This window comes from Bos javanicus, chromosome 26 (genome assembly GCF_032452875.1).
Source record: "Bos javanicus breed banteng chromosome 26, ARS-OSU_banteng_1.0, whole genome shotgun sequence".
In the NCBI taxonomy this organism is placed as follows: Eukaryota; Metazoa; Chordata; class Mammalia; order Artiodactyla; family Bovidae; genus Bos; species Bos javanicus.
Window position 1 is genome coordinate 16,896,563 of NC_083893.1, and position 21,029 is coordinate 16,917,591.

Sequence of the window (21,029 nt, forward strand, 5' to 3'; positions counted from 1 at the left end):
AGGGATGGAACCTGTGTCTTTTATGTCTCCTACATTGGCAGGCAGGTTCTTTACCACTAGCACCACTTAGGAAGCCCAGATTTACAAGTATACAGTTAAAATTAATCTCATTTCTTTTTACCTTTTTAGTGTGGCTACTAGAACATTTTTTACTTTTTAAATGGAGGATTAGAAAATCTTAAATGGCACACACGGTTCACATCTATTACACAGCCACACTCAAGGAGACACTCAACATTCTAGGGTGGGGATTAGAATCCTAATGGAAAAATGAGGGCTCTGGTCAGGCCTGTCGAGGCCTACCAAGTACATGATACTCGGCAGGTTCTCGATGTCTCTGAAGCTCAGTTCCTCCCCAGATACAGGCATGAGAACACCCAGCACGCTGGGCCCAGGGAAGTAAAATAAGAGTATCTGGAAGCATCAGACTGATGTCTTCCTAAAGCTGGTACTCAACACTTGTGCCCTTCTTCCACCAGCAACATACAAGAGGGACCAGGGCAGGTCTTCTTTCTGTCCTTGCCTGGTCCCCCAAACACCAATGTTTCCTAGAACCTTCTGGATGTCAGGCCAACCCTTCATGCTCTTCTGCAGAAGTGTTTCTCCCATGTTCCTAGGAGCCCAGAGAAGGGGCCAGGATGTCCATGCGCAAACCTGCAAGTTCCAGCAGCCTTTTTATTCTTCTGCTACCTTCAGTCACTGAAGAAGTCATCTTAATGAACACGAACACCAGACAACTGAGAACAGGGATCAACCCAGCCCCGGGAGGGACACTGGCACGAGACAGCACGTTATCTTAACCAAACAGTCACTGCTCCTTCCCTTGGATTAAAAACCTCCCCTGTGCTAAGCCATCTCCATCTCAAACCAGCACAAAAGAGTAATTTCTTGAAGAACAAAAATTTAAATATCCTTCCCAGTATTTCTGTCAGTAAAATATGACCATGAAACTCAACTTGTTCTTCCTTCTTAGGGCAAATCTCTCTATGGGGGAAAAAAAAATACTATGTAAATGAATCACTACATTTTCCCCACTGAGTCTGAACTGTCTTATATTTTTTTTTATTGGAAATAGGGTACAAAGTGAATAAGCATCAAATCTGAAAACTCTGATACATTTTTAAAATTTTCAATGCAGAAAAATGATCGGGGTTTGTTCATTGTAATACAAACTACACGCTGACTCTGGCACATCAGCCCTAAGCCCCTGCACCCAAACCACAGAGCATTTTCCTAGATCACTCCTCCCAAGTCTGCTTCTCACATTCTTCTGCTCCATAGCTAGCCTCCATCTCCCAGATACAACATGCCGGAGTAGCATGACGTAACTGTCTCTATGTAGCCCTGACTTCACTTGGGAGTCATAATCACAATCACATAATCATAATTACAATCCAGCCCAAACAAAATTCAAAATGTTATTGATCTCTTGAATGCCAGTGGGAGGGAATGCAATTCTTAATACATTGGAAAACATCTTTAAAACCCCTCCTCCTTCTCTACCACTTAGTATCCCATACACAGCCAGTGGTCACCCTTCTATAGATTCTCCTCTTCATCTCCCTCCAACCCCCAGCTCATACACACTTTCCCTCTCTTTTTCTTTAGCCTCTGTTTCTTCTTCTCACCACAAGTATTGGGCCCTTCAGACGCAAATACAAGCCCACATACACACTCACACAAACTCTGACTGACCCATCTCTTAGTTCTCCAGCACAGCCTCCACTCGTTTTCCCTACATGAAAAAGGCCCAGGAACTGAGCTAACCAGGAGAAAATTCTCCTTAAAAGGTAGGGTAACTGGGAAGGCTGAGTAATAGACAACAATTTTGTTTAGCAGAGAGAAGAGAAAGTCCATGAACACTCACAGTGGCATGTGGCCAAGGAGTGTTAAATGTTACTCCTTAAATCAGCCAGTCCAATTTCAGAAAAGATGCTCTTTATTGACACCCAGATTATACTAATACCTCTGCTGGAGAGACAGCCCAGCACAGCCATGAAGCAGCCAGCCCACCTTGACCTCTAAAAGCTTCTAGCACATGTTGACTGTGTATATCGATCATTATACGAATGGGGGAAAGGAGCACATGGAGAGGAGGCGTTCCGAGGTCTCTGCCTACAGCAGAGAGTCATCCCGGTGCTTGGAGAAGTTACCATGACCTGAATGTGTGGAACAGGGGGCCGAGCACCATATAAAGGACTTCAGAGATAGCTCTGTTTATGCAACAGCTTTGCTCCTTCGTTCACATGCACAGAGGCAGCATCAGAAGCAGTGAGGAGGAAGACGGAGAAACTATGATGAGAACGACCCAGCCTCTGCTTTCAAGGAAACAAGCAGAGGGGAGAAGAGCTATACAAGGTCAAAACTGATGAAGAATTATGTCTGTTCATGAACAAGGTAAGAAGAGAGGACAGCTGTTGGCCAGGCACAACTGAAAGAACGCCACCCTACAGCCTGGCTCTGCCAAGGATTCGCTGTGTGGCCTTGGGCAACTTCCTATACCTCTCTTAGCCTATTTCCAAGCCTGCAAAATGAGAAGACTGGCCATAGGCAATTAGTGTTCCTTTCCAGCCCTGATGTTCCACAGTTCTCTGATTTCAAGGATACCTGCCATGCAGGTCATGAACAGGTGGAGAACAGAACAGAACAGCAGGCAGGACGAGGAGTACAAACAATTTCAAAAACCTTAATTACTATGATCACTGTCACTCTGTGAAAATACCCACTGTACCTTTTAGAGCTACAAGCGTGGTCAGAGTTACAGGTCCGTTTCTAGCCCTGTAATACCAGAACAACATGCACACTGTACCTTGAGTAGGCTGCTTGCTAATGGGCCACACTGAAGACACATTAAGAACATGGCCTTCCTCCCACAGTGGTGAGACCCTTCCTTGTCCTAATGAAAGTCAGAGTTCATCAAGCTCCCTGGTTGGCAAATGAGCAGAATGCCTCTCCAAGTCACTGAGCTCAGAGAGGCAGAACCAGGAGAGAAGCCCAGATTGTCTGACTCCACACCTACTGTTAAATGCCAGTAAGAAAACTGTGTGGGAGCCCTGCAAAGCTTGGACACTTAGAAACTCCACGTGGTTGCACCTAACTGGTCTAAGAGGATGGGGGAGGATTGTGTAAAGGGGAAGCCGGGAGCTGCCTCTCCTTCCTCCACCTCCTTGACAAGCAGGGTCATCACCAGCTGCAGGGTTGGTATCCATCTAATATCCTGTTACATGTGTATATATATCCCAATTTTCAGCAATGCAGGTGGTGACTTGTACTCTAGGACTGAGGTACCCCAGAGCCTGGGGTCCCACTGAAATCCTATGCAAATCTGACCACTTTCTAAATGCACATACACAGGCAAGTCATTAAACATCTCAGGGCCTCAGTCTCCTCATCTGTAGAATAGGGATAATAGAACTCTACACCTCACAAGGTTATGAGAAGGATTCAAGGAGGCGATACGTGTAAGTGCTTAGTACAATGCCTACAATCACATAAATGCTACAGTTATTATCACTGTACTTTTTCTGGGGAAGAGTCCACAAAGTTTTCATCAGCTTTTCACACCCAATAAAAATTAACGTCAACCCTCTTCCACATGCTATCCTTGGAACAGAACCGAGATCATCCTGTGGGAAGTTTCTCCCTTAGCTTCCTAAGACTTCCTCACTGTTTCAGAAGGAAGGGATGCAAGGCTTTCTATGCTTCCTATCTGTGGAGAGCAGGAGAAAAAGAACTCTGGTGAACTGAATAAGCATTTCTGTGGCTGGGAAATGCCTCCTCAGACCCTTAAGGCCCCACCCTAACAGTGGGAAATTAAAAAGGACAAGACCAGACCCCAACTCCAGTTTCTACACAGCTGGGAATAAGTCCACTCTGTCCTGACCCATTGGGGTGCAGGAGGAAGGTTACAGGTGCTGTGGCCCAGGCCCCCCTCCATCCCAGGTGTCAGACCATCTTTCCTACACCCCCTGCTAGGGAGCTGTGAAGACAGAAACAACTAACTCCAGGTACACAACAAGGTGATATACTTCACCCAACTGATGGGACGCCAAGAAGATCCGAAGCTGAGGCCCTAGCCCACGAAGAAAAGTTTGAGGAGGAAAGAGATGAAAGGAAAGTATAAGAGACGGGAAGCTACTCGGGTCCAGGCTTTGCAGCTCTCTGGTCTCACGACCTCAGACAAGTTACTCACCCTCTGAGTCTCGGCTTCCCTGTCAATAAAATGGGGGGGGCTGCTAATTAACAATCCTTGCTTCAGAGGAGTTATGAGGCTCAAATGAGGTCATCAGTGCAGACATTTAACACATATCCGGCACACTGGAAGTGCTCGCTCAGCTTGATGACCGTGAGGAGGATGAGGATGACGAAGGAGGAAGCAGACAAAGGTTAGCACGGCCGCAAACACTTACTGTCCTGCTGTTGTTCACATGTTGTATTAAAAACAAAACCAAGGCAGGCTTGTGGGGGAGAACTACCTGTACCAGAGGGACACACAGGGTCCTGAGCCCAAAATACAGAAGAGCTCTAACTGCAGAACCCCAGCCCACCGTAGGTAACAATGAAGGTGGAGAACACAGCGCCTAATGAAGGGCCTCAAACATCACGCTTTACCCTCAGCAGGAATAGCACCACTTCACAAAATAACCCAGTAACTCGCTAACAGGCATTTAGTCTTTGATCAACAATGAGGGAATTACTATCTAACAAACACGACGTTGGCTTACATGAAATCTTTTAAAGCAAGGCACATTTAGAAGAAAAATAAATACATGTAAAAATAAAAAAGGCACTTTTTTTTGACAGTAAGAAAGACTGGGGATATCAGTTCCCAGGGCAGTCCCAGCTCCCACCATCTCCACATTCCAATCTGTCATCCTTCCTGACTCCTCTACCTTGTTACCTCGCTGGCAGACAAGGAGTAAGTTTGGAAGCCACCACGCCTTCCCAAATAATTTCCTCCAATATAAAAGCAATACATGTTCATCCTATAAAGCTGGGAAAACAAAGGAAATCTCAAAGGAAATGATAACCCAACCCCCAGCATTACCATGTTGATCTATCGCTGCCTGTTTCTCAAAGTCAAATCATTTTTAAAGAATGATATCCTATGGCTTTCCTAAGATAGCCAGCACGTCTGAAGATCAGTAAAAGCTGTAAGAATCAAGAAAAGTTTAGAACTGGTTGATAAAAGGGAGACAAGGCACGTGCACACACGCACACACACACGTGTAAGACCTGCCTCTCAGAGATCTCTCAAGCTTACAACACAGGATGGTCACTGTGGCCACCCCTGAGCTAAGAAGTTTAAACTCAGAGGATCAAACAAGAACTCCACCCACTAAAACAATGCTCTTTAAGTATCAAAAAGTCTAGCATTTCAAACAAGTGTTTTTTAAACACACATTGGAAAAAAAAAAAAATCCCAAACCTAGGATGTGTTCCTTGGCACAAATCTGGGTCAGTTCCTGGTGGGGTTCCAGGCTAGAATTTCAAAAGATATGTAATTATTCCTCATGTCACTGATACCATTCTACCAGACGCAAATAAATCAAAATCATAACAATAAAGAAAAACAAAACTGAACCTCTCTGGCAAACACACTCAGTGCTTAGAAAACATGTTTTTACCAACATCTTTCATGGCTGCCTCTTAAAACCACTTTCAATATCACTTATGCCAAAAAAATAGGAAGAATAATTTGTTGACAAGTTTCAAGGTTGCCCTCATCCGTTTATTGGAGGGGCATCTCAGACAAGGTTATTAGTTCAGCAGGAAAGGACTTTGCAATAGATGAACACCCAGTATTGGAACAGGGCAGCTCCTGGAGTGAGCAAGCTTCTCACTGCTGGAGGCATGTAAGCAGAGTTGTACAAACCATGTGGCTTCCAAGGTCCCTCACAACTTTAAGATTCAGTCTTTGTTTCAGAGGGCACTGCCCTGTGGCCTTCCCTCATTCTGCATTAAGGAGAAAGATGGCAAGATCACTAGCATGGATTCCAGTAAAGTCTTTTCCAGAGCTCAGAAGGGCCTCAGAGACAGGCAAGAGCAAGAGGCGGGGGTCACTTCCCAGCCAGGAGGAGACAGGCTGGCCCAGAAGAATGGTCTCTAAGACTGAACAAAGAATTCAGAGGTGTCTGTGGGTGGCTCTAGAAACAGGGTGGAATGCCAAGACTTGGGAGTCCACAAGCCATATGTAACAGCTTTTCCGGAAAAGGCAGCACTGTCGGCACTTAATACAGATCCCTCTGGGTCCCCAGGACACAGGCAGCTCTGCCATTGCCCCACAAACCCTGGACATCACCAAATATAGGCAGAAGTCACTTCCTTGAAAATGTCCTAAAGCTCAGAGCTCAAGAAAGTTGCCTCTAAGACCCGCAAAATAACCAAGTCCAGCAAACAATGACATGCAATTAACCAGGATGGTGTGTTTTCTCTATAATCTACAGTAAAAACAAAGAGTAACAAAATAGTTATTGGTCCAAAAAAACCACATCCAAAAGATGGCCTAATTCAACCCAGCTTCTTGGCCCTTGGTTACAGTTGGTCCACGGAGCTAGTAACACATGGCCCAATTAAAACCTAAAACTTAGAATTTTGGACAAACTTTAAAGTTTCATTGGCAAAATCATATAAGGCCAAAAGGTTTGCATGTTATTCCATGTAGGGACCCTCCACGTCCCTTAGGATAAGGCATGACACTTGTGACTTTTGGAGAAGACAGGAATTTTTCCTCCGAAAATAAAGTGTGTGGGCACAGCACACAGGGTGGAGAAGAAGAGCAAAATCCTCAGGTGGAGTCAACAGATAATACCTCGAAGTAGCAAAACATGCAAGCTATTAAAAAAACGTGGAATACCAAAAGATGATGGCTATGATTTTGGTATTCGTGGCAGGTGAAAGTGAGGCGGTAAATAGTTCTTGTAAGACCTATCTGGTTCTTGAAACCATGCATGCACACGTGTGTGTGTAGCTGCTCCAGTTGTGTCCAACTCTTTGCAACCCCCTGGACTGTAGCCCATCTGGTTCCTGTGTCCATGGGATTCGCCAGGCAAGAATACTGGAGTGGGTTGCCATGCCCTCCTCCAGGGGATCTTCTTAGACCCAGGGATCAAACCCATGTCTCTTACCTCTCCTGCACTGGCAGGTGGGTTCTTCACCACTGCCCCACCTCGGAAGCACACATGAAACCACACGCATGTGTAAATTTGACAAAACTACAAGTTATAAAAAGAAGAAAATGGGGGTGGGACTAGGGTACCTTGGATGTATGTATTTCCCAACTTAAGTACTTTAGGGAAACGATAACACTTAACTGTGGTTTCTCCATATTTACTAACCAGAGTATTATATTCTAGTAACTTTTTCTTGATTAAAGAAATATTGTTCATTGTAAGAAAAAATTGGAAAGTAACACCCCCTCCCAAAAGTGGGGAAGGAGGAAAAACAATTATACAATCACTATCCAGAGAGAACCACTGGATGATTTGGAGGTAGTTTCTTTTTATACATGTGTATAGGTACATATATCAATAAAAAGAGAATTTGCTTGAACTCTTTGGAGTTATCCAATGACCATAAGGTTTCTGTTTTATTTTGGAGAAAGAACATTTTATTTTTTAAAGCATTAAGTAACTTAGGCCTTTGCTTCTTTTATTAGTCAAAATTAAGATTTTAAGGACAAGCATACCAGGTTATCATATTTTGTCTACAGGGTGCATTTACAAAGGAAAAAAAAAGTACTTTTTGGATAGTGGTGTGGCAATTTTCAGAATTCTTAGACATCAAATTGCAGCAGCGGGGTGAAAGCCTTACTGAAAATTGGTTTCACCTCGAAGGGTTTTCCAACCCTCTGCCTGTGTGCCCTGTTTCTCCCCATGCGTGTCTTGCTTCTCTCTCCCTGCCCACTGTCACCAGCTCTCCTCCCCACTCCACACCACTTTCCTGTTTCATTCATCTCACACCTATACCATTCTCCCTGAGACTCTAAAGCTGATGGAATATGGAATTGAAGTCATATTCTTATTACTCTTTGCATTTGCAGAATTGTCTTGAAGTTTAAAACAGGAACATAAAACATTCCATTCACCCATTTTCTAAGGTCCCTGCTGCCTTTTTTTTTTTTTCCCCCTTTTTTTGCACAAAGGCAGCTGTAAGTCTGACTAGAAAACCCTCAGAAATAAGAGCTTTGATCCCTGTCTGGAAAAGCCAGTGTAGGCACAGAACAGGCCTTGTGTGGGCAAGGGATGGTTTCCTAGAGAAGCCAGGGAGGAGGACTAAAGTCAAAGTCAACTCACACTTCCCCTGGGGACCTGCAGGAGGAAGGGCCAGGCTCCCCCACCCAGCACCACCCCCTGTGAGAACATCAATAGATCCAGAAGGCAAACCTGGGCTTCCCTGGTGGCTCAGTGATAAAGAATCCATCTGCAATGCAGGAGACTTGGGTTCAATCCCTGGGTGGGGAAGATCCCCTGGAGAAGGAAATGGCAACCCACTCCAGTGTTCTTGCCTGGAGAATCCCACTGACAGAGGAGCCTGGCAGGCTATGGCCCATATGGTCGCCAGAGTCTTAGCAACTAAACCACCACCAAAAGGCAAACCTAAAACCATCAGGGTATCCAGCTAAAGAACTACCTACTCCTCCATCCCTCTGAGAAGGACCTGCATGTTTCTCTGATCATCCAAAACATTTTGAGTCTTTTCTCCCCTACAAGAGCTTCTTCTAAAATCAGGTTACCCCCATCCTATACATATAAGGCTTTTGTAACTCAGATGTTGGATACATCTTAAAAGAACTTCCTAGTTCAGATTAATTGGAAAAATTCTAAGTTCTCTCTTCCAGCCCTAAGAGAACTGCATACTTAACACAGTTGACTTCAACAGCTACAAGGGTCTGATGAAAAAAAATATTAACCAGGCACAATCCTAGGACTGCCTCCCACAGAAAATACAAATCTGATCTGATAACCCTGCCAGCAGTGAATTCACCTGCAGCTTTATCATCCGGCCCTCACTTTCCATTTTAGCTTTAGGCTCCTAATGGGATCCTTCCCCTTAGATGTTTCACTGAGCTCAGGCCTGGGTCACATACACAGTAGTTACAGCATCTACTGCAGGTCCCTGAGTCCATGTCAAGAAACGAATAGATTCCATTTGACAGGCTTGCACTCTAGTAACTCAGAATGGTTCTTAGTCACTGCTGCATTCTTCTTGGTAACAGTTCCAAACCATTTCCTTGTGAAGATATATGAAAATATTTTAAAGAAAGAAAGGAGCATAAATGAGGCAGTTCTGCTTTCCCCCAAGTATTTCCTGAAAAAAGGCCATTGCTCCTATTCTGAGAGATATACCAGTAATTCCCACACCGTGAGTTTTTGGCAAATGAAGCCGGAAACTGGGGGAGGGGCACAGAGGGGCGACTAGACGAGGTAGTTTGGTTCTCAAAGAGCAGCAAGACGATACGAGTTTTTATACGGTGGCAAATGTTCCTGTTGGACTTGCTTCAAACCTGTGTGTGGGCTGATTCTCTGAAATAAACAAAATCCTCTTGTATAACAGAGGTTATGGGGTGACTAAAAGGGTGAAGATCCTGATGGAAAAGAAATCACCCACGAATCACCTTTGACTTTAAATAAGATCACCTTGTGCCTGCATTGGGTCTCAACTCGAAAAACCTGATTAGCAATGTGGAGGGATATCAAAGAGTCTATGTAGCCCTGGATGGATGGATGGATATTGTCCCACGCCCCGCTAGCCCCCGCTTAAGTCCAGTGACAACCTGAGCTTGTCTAGTTTTTGAGAGCATTGAAACACCCTGATCCATGCAGCAAAGAGCTGGGATGCCAACCCTGGCTCCAATCAGCCCCCATACGCCGCCAAGGGAGGCACAATGTCCCGAACAGCAGTTGGCCAAACACGTGAGAGGGAGGTGCAGCTGCCGAGCTTTCATATTTATCAGGAAGAAAGAATGTTGATTTTGCAGATTTTTGATAATGTTTTCCCAGCCAGTGTTATTCCCAACCCATTTAAAAATGCAATCAGAACACCACTCCTTTCCTCATCAGTCTCCTTGAACTTAAATGGTTCCATCCACCTCGGCCCTGGAAACCCTTCTCTCTCTACTGGCCACACCTCAGTTTGGCCGCGTGGAGAAGCAGAGGAAAACCAGGAGCTTTGCAATGGCAGTTTCGGGGCAGGAGGAAGAATATTAAATTCAGACTTGGGCTTAAGACCCTGGCAGCACGTGGTTGCAAGATCTCTGTGGGCTAGCCAGGTTTATCCACAAGGGACTCTCGCAGCTCTGTCGTTGGGTCTGTGGTTGTACTGAATCGCCGCCATGGTCTCACTGTAAATTTAGTAACCCAGATGCAATAAGCTACAAATTAAAAAAGACTAGAGTGAACCAAAAAGTTACTTTAGACTGAGAGCAAATAACGGGCCAAGCACCGACCATCTTGCCGGAGGGAGCTGGCATGCCACCGCATAAGGGATCCAGAGGAGAAAGAGCCCTTTAGAAAATGCTGAGACTTTGCCCAGGCCCTTTTGAAAACTGGGTTCTTGGGCCGTTTCCTGAATTCCCTCTCCACAATCTTGAACACTGACTATTATGTGGAAAAAAGAAACAAACATTTAAGAGGACAAAAATATATCCTTGGGAGACACAGGAATAAAGCTGTTTGAAGTAAGGACTTTTTCTCCCTCATACACAAAAACTCATACTCAACCAGCCTTCCGAGTAATCTACTGCCATGGTGGATGCCCGGCTAGCTCTGTCATAGCCAGCAGCCTCTGCCAACAAGTGATGCAGTGGAAGAGTTGTCTGTCCAGCTCCCTTCCTGATGCTGGTCTATTTTTGGTTAAAAACTTGGTCTTCGGTTAGGGACCAGACTTGCCTGAGGCTCCCTCCTTGGAAATACTATTTGATGATAGCAATCCTCAAGAGCCTGTACTAAAAATGGCTTTCCAGCTAAGAGGCACTATGGAGATCAAGCCAATTCTAGACCCTTACTGCCATGGTTCTCAGCTGAATGTAAGGATCAAGGGGTGACCAGCCCAAAAACATCATGGAAAAGCTACCTACCCCACCACTGATTAGATACCTGTATACCCATCACTATGCACACATCATATGCTTATAGTTTGAGAAAAAAATCAGTCCACTGACAGCTCATCAGACAGCCATATAAAGAAAAATTTAAAAACCCATTATGAGTCACAAAAAGCTGTGAGAATGGACCAAATGTGGGCTACAAAGGTCACCTAGACTTTGCACTCGGAGAAGGCAATGGCAACCCACTCTTGCCTGGAGAATCCCATGGACGGAGGAGCCTGGTGGGCTGCAGTCCATGGGGTCTCGAAGAGTCGGACACGACTGAGCGACTTCACTTTCACTTTTCACTTTCATACACTGGAGAAGGAAATGGCAACCCACTCCAGTGTTCTTGCCTGGAGAATCCCAGGGACGGTGGAGCCTTGTGGGCTGCCGTCTATGGGGTCGCACAGAGTCCAACACGACTGAAGCGACTTAGCAGCAGCAGCAGACTTTGTACTAAGAAATACACTCCAAATAAGCACTGAATATTCACTAGAAGGACTGATGTTGAAGCTGAAGCTCCAATACTTTGGCCACCTGATTCGAAGAACTGATTCATTAGAAAAGACCCTGATGCTGGGAAAGATTGAAGGCAGAAGGGAAGGGGACAACAGAGGATGAGATGGTTGGATGGCATCCCTGACTCAATGGACATGAGTTTGAGCAAGGTCTGGGAGTCAGTGACGGACAGGGAGGCCTGGCATGCTGCAGTCCATGGGGCCACAAAGAGTTGGACATGACTGAGCGACTGAACTAAACAGACCTCTCTTAGAGGACAAAACTGATATTCTGAGGTTTTCTTCTACTCCAAGAAGCTATAGCCCAGGTCATCTGTTGGTCGACCAAGAAAGCAACCATTAAGCAAACCGCCTCCCTTTCCAGCTGCAAATGTCTCCCGGGGCTAGAATACAGATTCAAAAAGGGGAGACTTTAAGGAGGGCAGATGGCCAGGCAGCACTCTGGGGTGATTAGAATAAAAATGGTGCCCACCACACATTAGCAGACTAAAAAGTAGGTTAAAATCTCTTTAGTTATTTCCTTAATATCTCTAATCTCTCTAGACCTGAGAAATCAAAGTCTTTGAGGGTGTGGCCAGGGAATCGTTTTTAACCAGACACTCAACATGGCCCACAAAGTGTGAGAATTGCTGCTAGCCTGTTCCAGCCTGTCCTCTTCTGACATAGGGGTAATTTAGGAAAAGGCTGGGTGCTTCAGTTAGGAAAGAGGTTTAAACAGAAACCATACATGTGAAGAGAGGGAAGAAGCTGGAACAATCAGAATCTCTTAGAGGGACAGAGAGAGAATGTGCTGATGAGCCATAAAGCCCAGCAGGGAGACTCTCCCTCCTCTGCAACCCTGGAAGATCATAAGAAAGAAGGTGATTTCTTTGCGGTACCAAAAAGGGCTGCAGTGTGGGTGGGTCTGGGCCAGCCTCAAGAATGGAGGAGCTCACCAATGTGGATGGGACTGTCCAAGTTAGGCCCAAAGCACCCTGCAATAAGTACCTTTTGCCCCACACACCGCAGTCCTGAGAAGCGTAACTACCAAGTCCAAAGGGATCCAAGGAACAGTGAAGATGCTTCCACCCAACTCAACACATCACAGCCACCTGGCCAATGCCCACTTAGCTCTGGCTACCACATGGCCTGGAACTGACAGCTACGCTCACCATTTCCCACATCTCTCTCTGTTCAGTTCAGTTGCTCGGTCGTGTCCAACTCTTTGCGACCCCATGGACTGCAGCACACCAGGCCTCCCTGTCCATCACCAACTCTCGGAGTTTACCCAAACTCATTTCCATTGAGTCGATGATGCCATCCAACCATCTCATCCTCTGTCGTCCCCTTCTCCTCCTGCCTTCAATCTTTCCCAGCATCAGGGTCTTTTCCAATGAGTCAGCTCTTCGCATCAGGTGGCCAAAGTATTGGAGTTTCAGCTTCAACATCAGTCCTTCCAATGAATATTCAGGACTGATCTCCTTTAGGATGGACTGGTTGGATCTCCTTGCAGTCCAAGGGACTCTCAAGAGTCTTCTCCAACACCACAGTTCAAAAGCATCAATTCTTCAGCGCTCAGCTTTCTTCACAGTCCAACTCTCACATCCATACATGACCACTGGAAAAACCATAGCCTTGACTAGACGGACCTTTGTTGGCAAAGTAATGTCTCTGCTTTTTAATATGCTGTCTAGATTGGTCATAACTTTCCTTCCAAGGAGTAAGCTTCTTTTAGTTTCATGGCTGCAGTCACCACCTACAGTGATTTTAGAGCCCCAAAAATAAAGTCTGCCACGGTTTCCCCATCTATTTGCCATGAGGTGATAGGCCTGAGGCAGTGGCAAAGCCAAGCAGCTCCGGATCTGAGTGGTATGTGCCAGTGGATCTCAAAATGTGGTCACCAGTATGGCAACATCAGCATCGTGTGGGGACATATTAGATATACAAATCCTCTAGCCCCAACCGAGAGAGAGCTAGTAAATCAGAAATTCTGGAGAAGGAGCCTAACAGTCTGTAGCTTAATAAGCCCTGAAGGTGATTCTAAGACAGCTGAAGTTTGAGAACAAGTATGGTATGCTATTGGAGAAGGCAATGGCACCCCACTCCAGTACTCTTGCCTGGAAAATCCCATGGACGGAGGAGCTTGGAAGGCTGCAGACCATGGGGTCGAGAAGAGTCGGACATGACTGAGCGACTTCACTTTCACTTTTCCCTTTCATGCATTGGAGAAGGACATGGCAACCCACTCCAGTGTTCTTGCCTGGAGAATCCCAGGGACGGGGGAGCCTGGTGGGCCGCCGTCTATGGGGTCGCACAGAGTCGGACACGACTGAAGCGACTTAGCAGCAGCAGCATGGTATGCTATTAACATGAAGCATAATGGTGAGTCAACAGAAGTGACATTCATTTACCTAAGCCTACAGAACACTTTCAAATTCGATATCTTAGGGATGCTCTCCTTTAATCCTAAGATCCTATAATTCATCTGAATCTCATAGCAATGCTGAGGTAGATAAAGCAGAATTAGTATCTCATTTTACAGGCAAAAGGATTGAGGTTCAGAGAGATGGGGTGACTGACAGAGATTACCTTACCCAGAGCCCTCACTGACAAGTCACTGGAAAGTCACCAAGATTCACCTCTAAGTAATTAAGAGTTACCAGCTCACACCAATTTTTCTTCCCATGGCCAACAGGGACACTGCTGGCAGCAGGAGTGATATTGACATTACTTTTTATCCAGCCCACTGTTACTTACTTCAAGTGACTATTTCTATGACCTCCCTCCATTAATTCTGGATTTGAACTCAAAAAGCAATTTTAAAAACACCGCAAGCCAAATTCACTTAGACTCAGTGCTGACCTGACACAGACAACAATCCTCAACTGATAAGTGGACCATGCACCAAAAGTTCCTGTACAGACTGAAAGGCTGGAATCCAGATTGCATTTTCCCACGGCCACAACACAGAGATGGAGCTGGATCCTCAAGATGGAATCACAAAAGTCCATCTACAGAGGGAGAGGCAGAAGAGCACACAAGCAGATCTGGCAACAGGCCAGAAGGTTTAAACCCAGTTTTCTCATCACTGACCAAAAAGAGACAAACCCCAAGTCACTGCGCCTTTCTGGGCCTCCATTTATTCATCCATAAGTCATAAGACTCGCCTGACAGGGTTGGTCAGAGGATTAGATGACAATGTATGTAAACCACACAGTAGATCATATGTATGCCATGTAGTAGACATGTAACAAATGCTTGAAGATTATATTAACTCCTAAAATAGTAGCCATACTATATCATTGTCCTGAAAACTATGCAATTTTTAAAAATACGCCTACATTTGGGACTTCCCTAGCAATATAGTGGTTCAGACTCCACGCTTTCACTGCCAGGGCCCTGGGTTCAATCCCTGGTCAGGGAACTAAGATCCTGCAAGCTAAGAGATGTGGCCAAAAATATAAATATATATAGCATACATTTGAAATTACAGAAGGACTGACTGCAGGAGGATTAACTGCCTCCTAAAAGACCAACGGAAAAGGGGAGGGTGACAGGCTCAGAGGGTGTCACAGAAGGTCACCATCCACTCCCCTAGACTTTTTTCAGCTCAGTTCAATTGTCACTTCTTTGTGAACCTTTACCGGCCTCCAGTCTGGGTTAACTCTCTCTAGTGTATGCTCCCATGGCCCCAAGTCCTCCTTCATTGCCTTACAATGATTAGAACTTTACCCTCACAGTCTTCCCCATAACCACATAAAGCCCATGCAGTCAAGGCCCAGGTCTGCTTCTGCTCCCCAGTGTCTTTCCCTGATACTCTGTCCTGTGTCTGGAACATACCGGGCACTCAAATGTTTGAGAAATGAATCACACCAGTCTATGCTCAGCTGGCTGTGCATGTGAACAGGTAAGTCACAGGGTCTTGAGTCATGGTTACCTGGAAAAGCATACAACTCTTTCGGCCCGTTAAAAGAAAAAAAAAATCAATCTGCCTCTGCCAAATCAATTGGCTAATAAAGGCTGATTATAAAACCTACACGCTATTAAACCCACAGGCGTCCTCTTCCAATGGGCACAGATCCCCCAGGGCCTTGGTTTGTTCACAGGACAAGTGCTAAATGAAGCCAAGATCGAGGCAGGTTTGGAATTCTTCCTTCCTCAGTATCAGTTACAGAGGGACAGATGACACAAACCTCATCCCGGCTTGAGCTCTGAAGGCTTGGAAGATGCTGCTGAGAGCTGCAGTGTTCTCAGTGGCTACATCCACGAACAGTCCAGGGTGGCCCTCAAAACCTAATGAAGCAGGTATGGGTCCCACTCTACAGGTGAGGAAACAGACCCTCGTCAGTCAGGCACACACCATGGTCGCATAGTTAATAAGTACCAGAGCTAGAATCAGAACCCAAATTTGATTGCAAAGGGTCTGCTATTAGCCATATTCAGGTTCCTCTCCCCACACTGAGTGTAAGTTTCTCCAGACTGAAGGGTATACAGGCTTCGGTGACTCAATGCAACATGGTTAAAATACACTTGCAGAAAGACAACTGTTCTGGGTCCTTCCATGACTATACAACCCAGGATAAGTCCTTCACCTCCCTGGGCCCCAGGGAAGCTGTTTCCCCAGAAATATTAAAGTGGGCTGGATGGTCATTACAAGAGGAGACCCACTGAGCACATAACCATGCCTATCAGTCAAAACCTATCACAAAATCACATCTGCCTGGCCCCTGCCACGACCCCACCATGCTGTGGCTCAGCCCTCCATCACCCGAAGTGAAGGTTAACTAGAGACTTTGAGGTTCCAGGTGGGGATGGAAGGAATGACAGGCCACAGACTTTCCTACTAGGTTCCCTGAAACTGACTTGGAATAAAGCAAGGATAAGCAACAAGCTGGGACTCTGGGGCTTCCCTGGTAGCTCAGATAGCAAAGAATCCACCTGAAATGCAGGAAAGCCAGGTTCGATCCCTGGGTCGGGAAGATCCCTCAGAGAAGGGAACGGCTACCCACTCCAGCATTCTTGTCTAGAGAATTCCACGGACAGAGGAGCCTGGCGGGTACAGTCCATGGGGCAGCAGAGCTGGACACAAACTGAAGCCACAAATACTTTCTTTTCACTTTCAAGCAACAAGCTAAAGGAGACTGTTTACCATACACTTAATTAAGCCAGAATCACTAGAACCATCAGGAAATTGAGGGGGAAAAAAAATCATATGCTGTGAAAGAAGCAGGTATATATCCCCAAGCTTCCCTTGGGCTCAAGCCCACCACAGTTTTCCATACAGCATCAGCTCCCTCTGAGATGTGTTCAACATATACTCAAGACCTACTGCAGAACAGCCTTCAGAGACCAAGGCCATCCACCTAAGCCACAGTCGCTCCCTAGCGTCAGCCCCAGCTGTAGCGAGTGATCTGGAATTTACAGTCTCTTCTACAGAGCCTTACAAGGTCAAAAATGTTCAAGCTGTATAATTCCAATGATGAAAAGGCTGTGGAACAGCACAGACTAAATGGCCAGTACAAACGACACTCCAGAAGCCAAAATACAAGAGCTGAAGGTGAAGTCAGCGGTGGGCACAGTGGGAGCCAAGGAGCCCAGTTGGCCAGGCCTCAGCGGCACTTGAGCCTATGCTGCTGCCGGCCCTGGTGAAAGTCACCACCCACTGCCGGTCCCCGCCAAGGGTGAGCACAGTCACCTCCCAGCACCAAAATAGGAGTCACAGGCAGCTGACATCCATCCTGGGGAAGGCTGCTGACCCCTGAGCCATCACCCTCTTTGCAAAACCCATACTGACTTCTACATGTATGGCAAGACGTGGGGAAATGGCCAAGGACATTATCTAAAATGTTCATCAAAAGAAAGTCTGAACTATGAGGAGGAGCAGAAGGGGGAGTGAAGGAAGGCACAGCCCCCTTCTTTACCACAAGCCTAGATGCAGGAAGTCCAATAATGTATACAAAGTATTTCAGCGGCTGGAAAAGTAGGAGCAACAAGGAACACACAGCAAGAACAAAAGAGAAGGGGGTGTTCCCTGGAGGTCCATGGTTAGGACTCTGCGCTTTTGCTGCCAAGGGCCTGGTTCAATCCCTGGTTGGGGAATTAAGATCCTGAAAACCATGCAACCAAAAACAAGAGAGAGAGAGAGAATAAAAAATAAAGAGAATGATAGTAACAGGAAGCCTAGTGTCAAGTTGCCTCCACCTGACGCTGCCTCGGTAGCCTTGGTCTTGCTCCCCTAGCCCTACTTTCCAAGGCTGTTCAAGAGGGCAGTATGTGATTCCCCTCAGCCTTGCTGCCACACAGCAGACATCAAAGACATAACAAACCTAACCAACCAACTCCATGACATCAGCACCCCATCTCCCGCAAAATAAGAAAAGCAAACTGACAAATGTTGAGCAGACCCACCACCCAGGAAGATACCAAACACAGAGTTCAAAGACATTTTTAGCATCTAAAACAAGCTTTTAAATGCCTAAATATACTTAGGCAAGGGCTTCCCTGATAGCTCAGTTGGTAAAGAATCCGCCTGCAATGCAGGAGACCCCGGTTCGATTCCTGGGTCGGTAAGATCCCCTGGAGAAGGGAAAGGCTACCCACTCCAGTATTCTGGCCTAGAGAATTCCATGGACTGTACAGTCTATGGAGTCACAAAGACTTAGGCAAAACCTTTCAAATGGAATGATAAAATACACCTTGATTTATAAAACAAACACTTTAAGTTATTTAAAAACAAATGAAGCATTATGTTTGTCCAGTGAAGAGCATGAAAAAGCGAAAAACACTTTGCAATAAATGCTGGAAGGTTTAAGAGACTGCAGTAAGACTGAGGATAGATCTAATTTATGAGATCTAAAGGTATGATTCTACAAATTAAGAGAAAGGGTAGTAGGCGGCTAAACTGAGACCAGATATTTCATTCTTTGTAAAATGTGTTAAAATGGACATTTCTACAAAAAGATGTTTGTTTATATGGATATATCTGTGTGTGTGTGTGTATATGTGTATACACACACACACTAACCTTAATACTCCAAACACCACCTACTCTGTTAAAAAACACACAAACAAAAAGTATGGTTCCAGTTCTATCCACACCCTGAATTTGATGTACTCACCGCAGATGGGTCCTGCACCGGATGAGAAAGAATGTTTATTAAACAGCTACTGTGTGCCAGATCTCAGAGCCAAAATTCTCCCTTTTGCTTGACCCCTTATTTTCCCAGTCTCCAAAGAGTAAGAATGGAGGGAGAGGGCTGAAGGTCACACCACGCCTTCAGATACAGCTGATATTTAACAGCAGGCAGAGGTAGAAGGCAAACACAGAGCTCGGCGCTCCAGTGACTGAATAGGTCAGCCCTAATTTAGAGATGACTTTTTCATCTTAAGAGGAAGACAAACAGACATGAGTTAACTCTTCCATCATCCTTTCTCTGGCAGCTTCTGAGCCAATCTTCTCACTCTTCAGGTTCTCCTGATAAAGGGCACACCTTCCTTCCCGTTGGAGAAGGCAACAGCACCCTTCTCCAGTACTCTTGCCTGGAGAATCCCATGGAGGGAGGAGCCTGGTTAGGCTACAGTCCATGGGGTCGCAAAGAGTCGGACACAACTGAGCAACTTCACTTCACTTCCTTCACTAGTTTGATCTTCTTTCTGGTCACCAGAAACACTGATTCTGGAATTCAGCAGGACCTCAGTGTCAGAAAAGTGAAAACTGGGGCTGATCCAGCAAAGAGTATGAAGTCATATCACTAACTTCAAGACAAGCTTCCAGTCCTCAAAGCTCAGAGCCAGGTCCCAATGCGGTGGCAGGTCAGAGACAGAAAGGAAGGAGGAATCTTTTCCATGTCCCAAGATCCAACCCACGGGGGCCTCCTTTTCTCCCTTTTCTATTGCTAATTATTCCCCTTTTTGTTTTTCTAGTCAATCGACACATATTTCTTGAGGCTTTACTTAAATATGCACATTTCCCATTTTAACACAGCTTTTATGCATGTAAACGGAACACCTGACATCATGAAGTCGCCCCTGGGGGATCTTGTAGAAAATCTTTTGTTTAAAAAAAAATTGACCTCTGAAGAGAAATTGTGCCAAACACTATTTTATGTTGAACCACAAATACTAGCACCCCACTCCCTGCCAACTTTATGTCAATATTCAGAATCGTGGGTGCAAAGTGCTGATAATGAGCGCAGGCCCAGGGTTTTTTCTGCATGACCACATACAGGACACACCTGAGTGACTGGCAATCAAATAATAATAATGAATAAGAGCAGCCACAATGTATCAACACCTGTTCGTAAGTCAAGCATTAGACCCGTGCTTAAGTACCTGGTTCAATCCTTACAACTGTGAGGTCAACTTTATCATCCCAATTTAATGATGAAAAGCTGAGCTCAAAGACCTTGCTTACAGTTTCACAGCAAGTAAGAGAAGCCAAAATGTGAATGCAGGACAGTCCAACAATTCCACTCTTCCTGGTGATGGAGAAAAATCAGACAGGACTCAATGTCTGGAGGACATGTGGCGAGACCCTTTCCAGTTCTGGGGGCCCCTCCCTCCTGTGTGTGGGTGGAAATCAATGCTGCGGGTGGGAAATCTGCATGCTAGAAATATCAAGGGAAATGACAGCAGTAAATACCTGTTCAATTTTCATGATTTTTGAGTGAGGGAAGGAGAAAAGGAGAAATCTGCATGGAAACATTCTCTGTGCCCCCAGTGACGTCACTTTCCTCCCCACTTACCTCAAGCTTTATCACTAGAACATCCTGAAAGTAACTTGCTTTGTAAAACTTCGGCACAGAGAAGCAAGGGCTGACCTTGGATTATTAGCTTTTCTACTTCAACCTCAGGTATCACCAATGGAAACGACAGGGCTGCAGGAGCACTGCCAGCCTGGTTCCCAGCTCAGCTCCCAGCTTTTGACTCTGCAGCAGGTCTCTAGCCAAGTTCTACAACCCTGAGTTGCTGAAGACTGCGCACATGTGCATGGTGTTAAGAAAAATACTAACAAGAGACAATATACTCCCATTTGAGAAACCAGAGAAAATAAAACCAACATTCCTACCATGGTATTATCTGGGGACATTTCCTGGCAGTTTTTTTCATCTACATTTAGCACATGGTTATGACTGTAGCTTACATAAAATTCTGTTGCCTGTTTCTCCACCTACCACCACTTCTGTTTAACTATCAAGGGTCCCCTGTTCTGTTTAGCCTTTCCTAGCCATCCCCTTGCCCAGGTGAAGCTGATCCCTTTCTTCTCTTTCGATGCTTCCACTACCCTCTAAACATACCTGAGTCACAGTCCTCTAAAATTTTACTAACAAGCTTACACATCAGGCTCCCCCTATAAACCACATAGTCATTTCAAGCAGTGTGATTGTAAGCTTTGATTATTTTTCACATAGTTGGAAGAAACAACACCAAAATGTTAACAGAGG

At 45.5% G+C, this 21,029-nt stretch overlaps 1 protein-coding gene across 9 annotated transcripts in view; it reads right to left on the reverse strand.

Moving 5' to 3' along the window:
* Positions 1-21,029, reverse strand: part of SORBS1 (sorbin and SH3 domain containing 1) — a 235,601-nt gene that overhangs the window by 181,470 nt on the left and 33,102 nt on the right. Inside the window, exon 2 of one of the 9 annotated variants that reach the window (XM_061402873.1) lies at positions 15,780-15,905. The exons of the other annotated variants lie outside the window; for them this stretch is intronic. The gene's annotated coding sequence lies outside the window, so the exon portion shown is untranslated. The remainder of the gene's footprint in view (positions 1-15,779; positions 15,906-21,029) is intronic. 9 annotated transcript variants of the gene reach the window in all.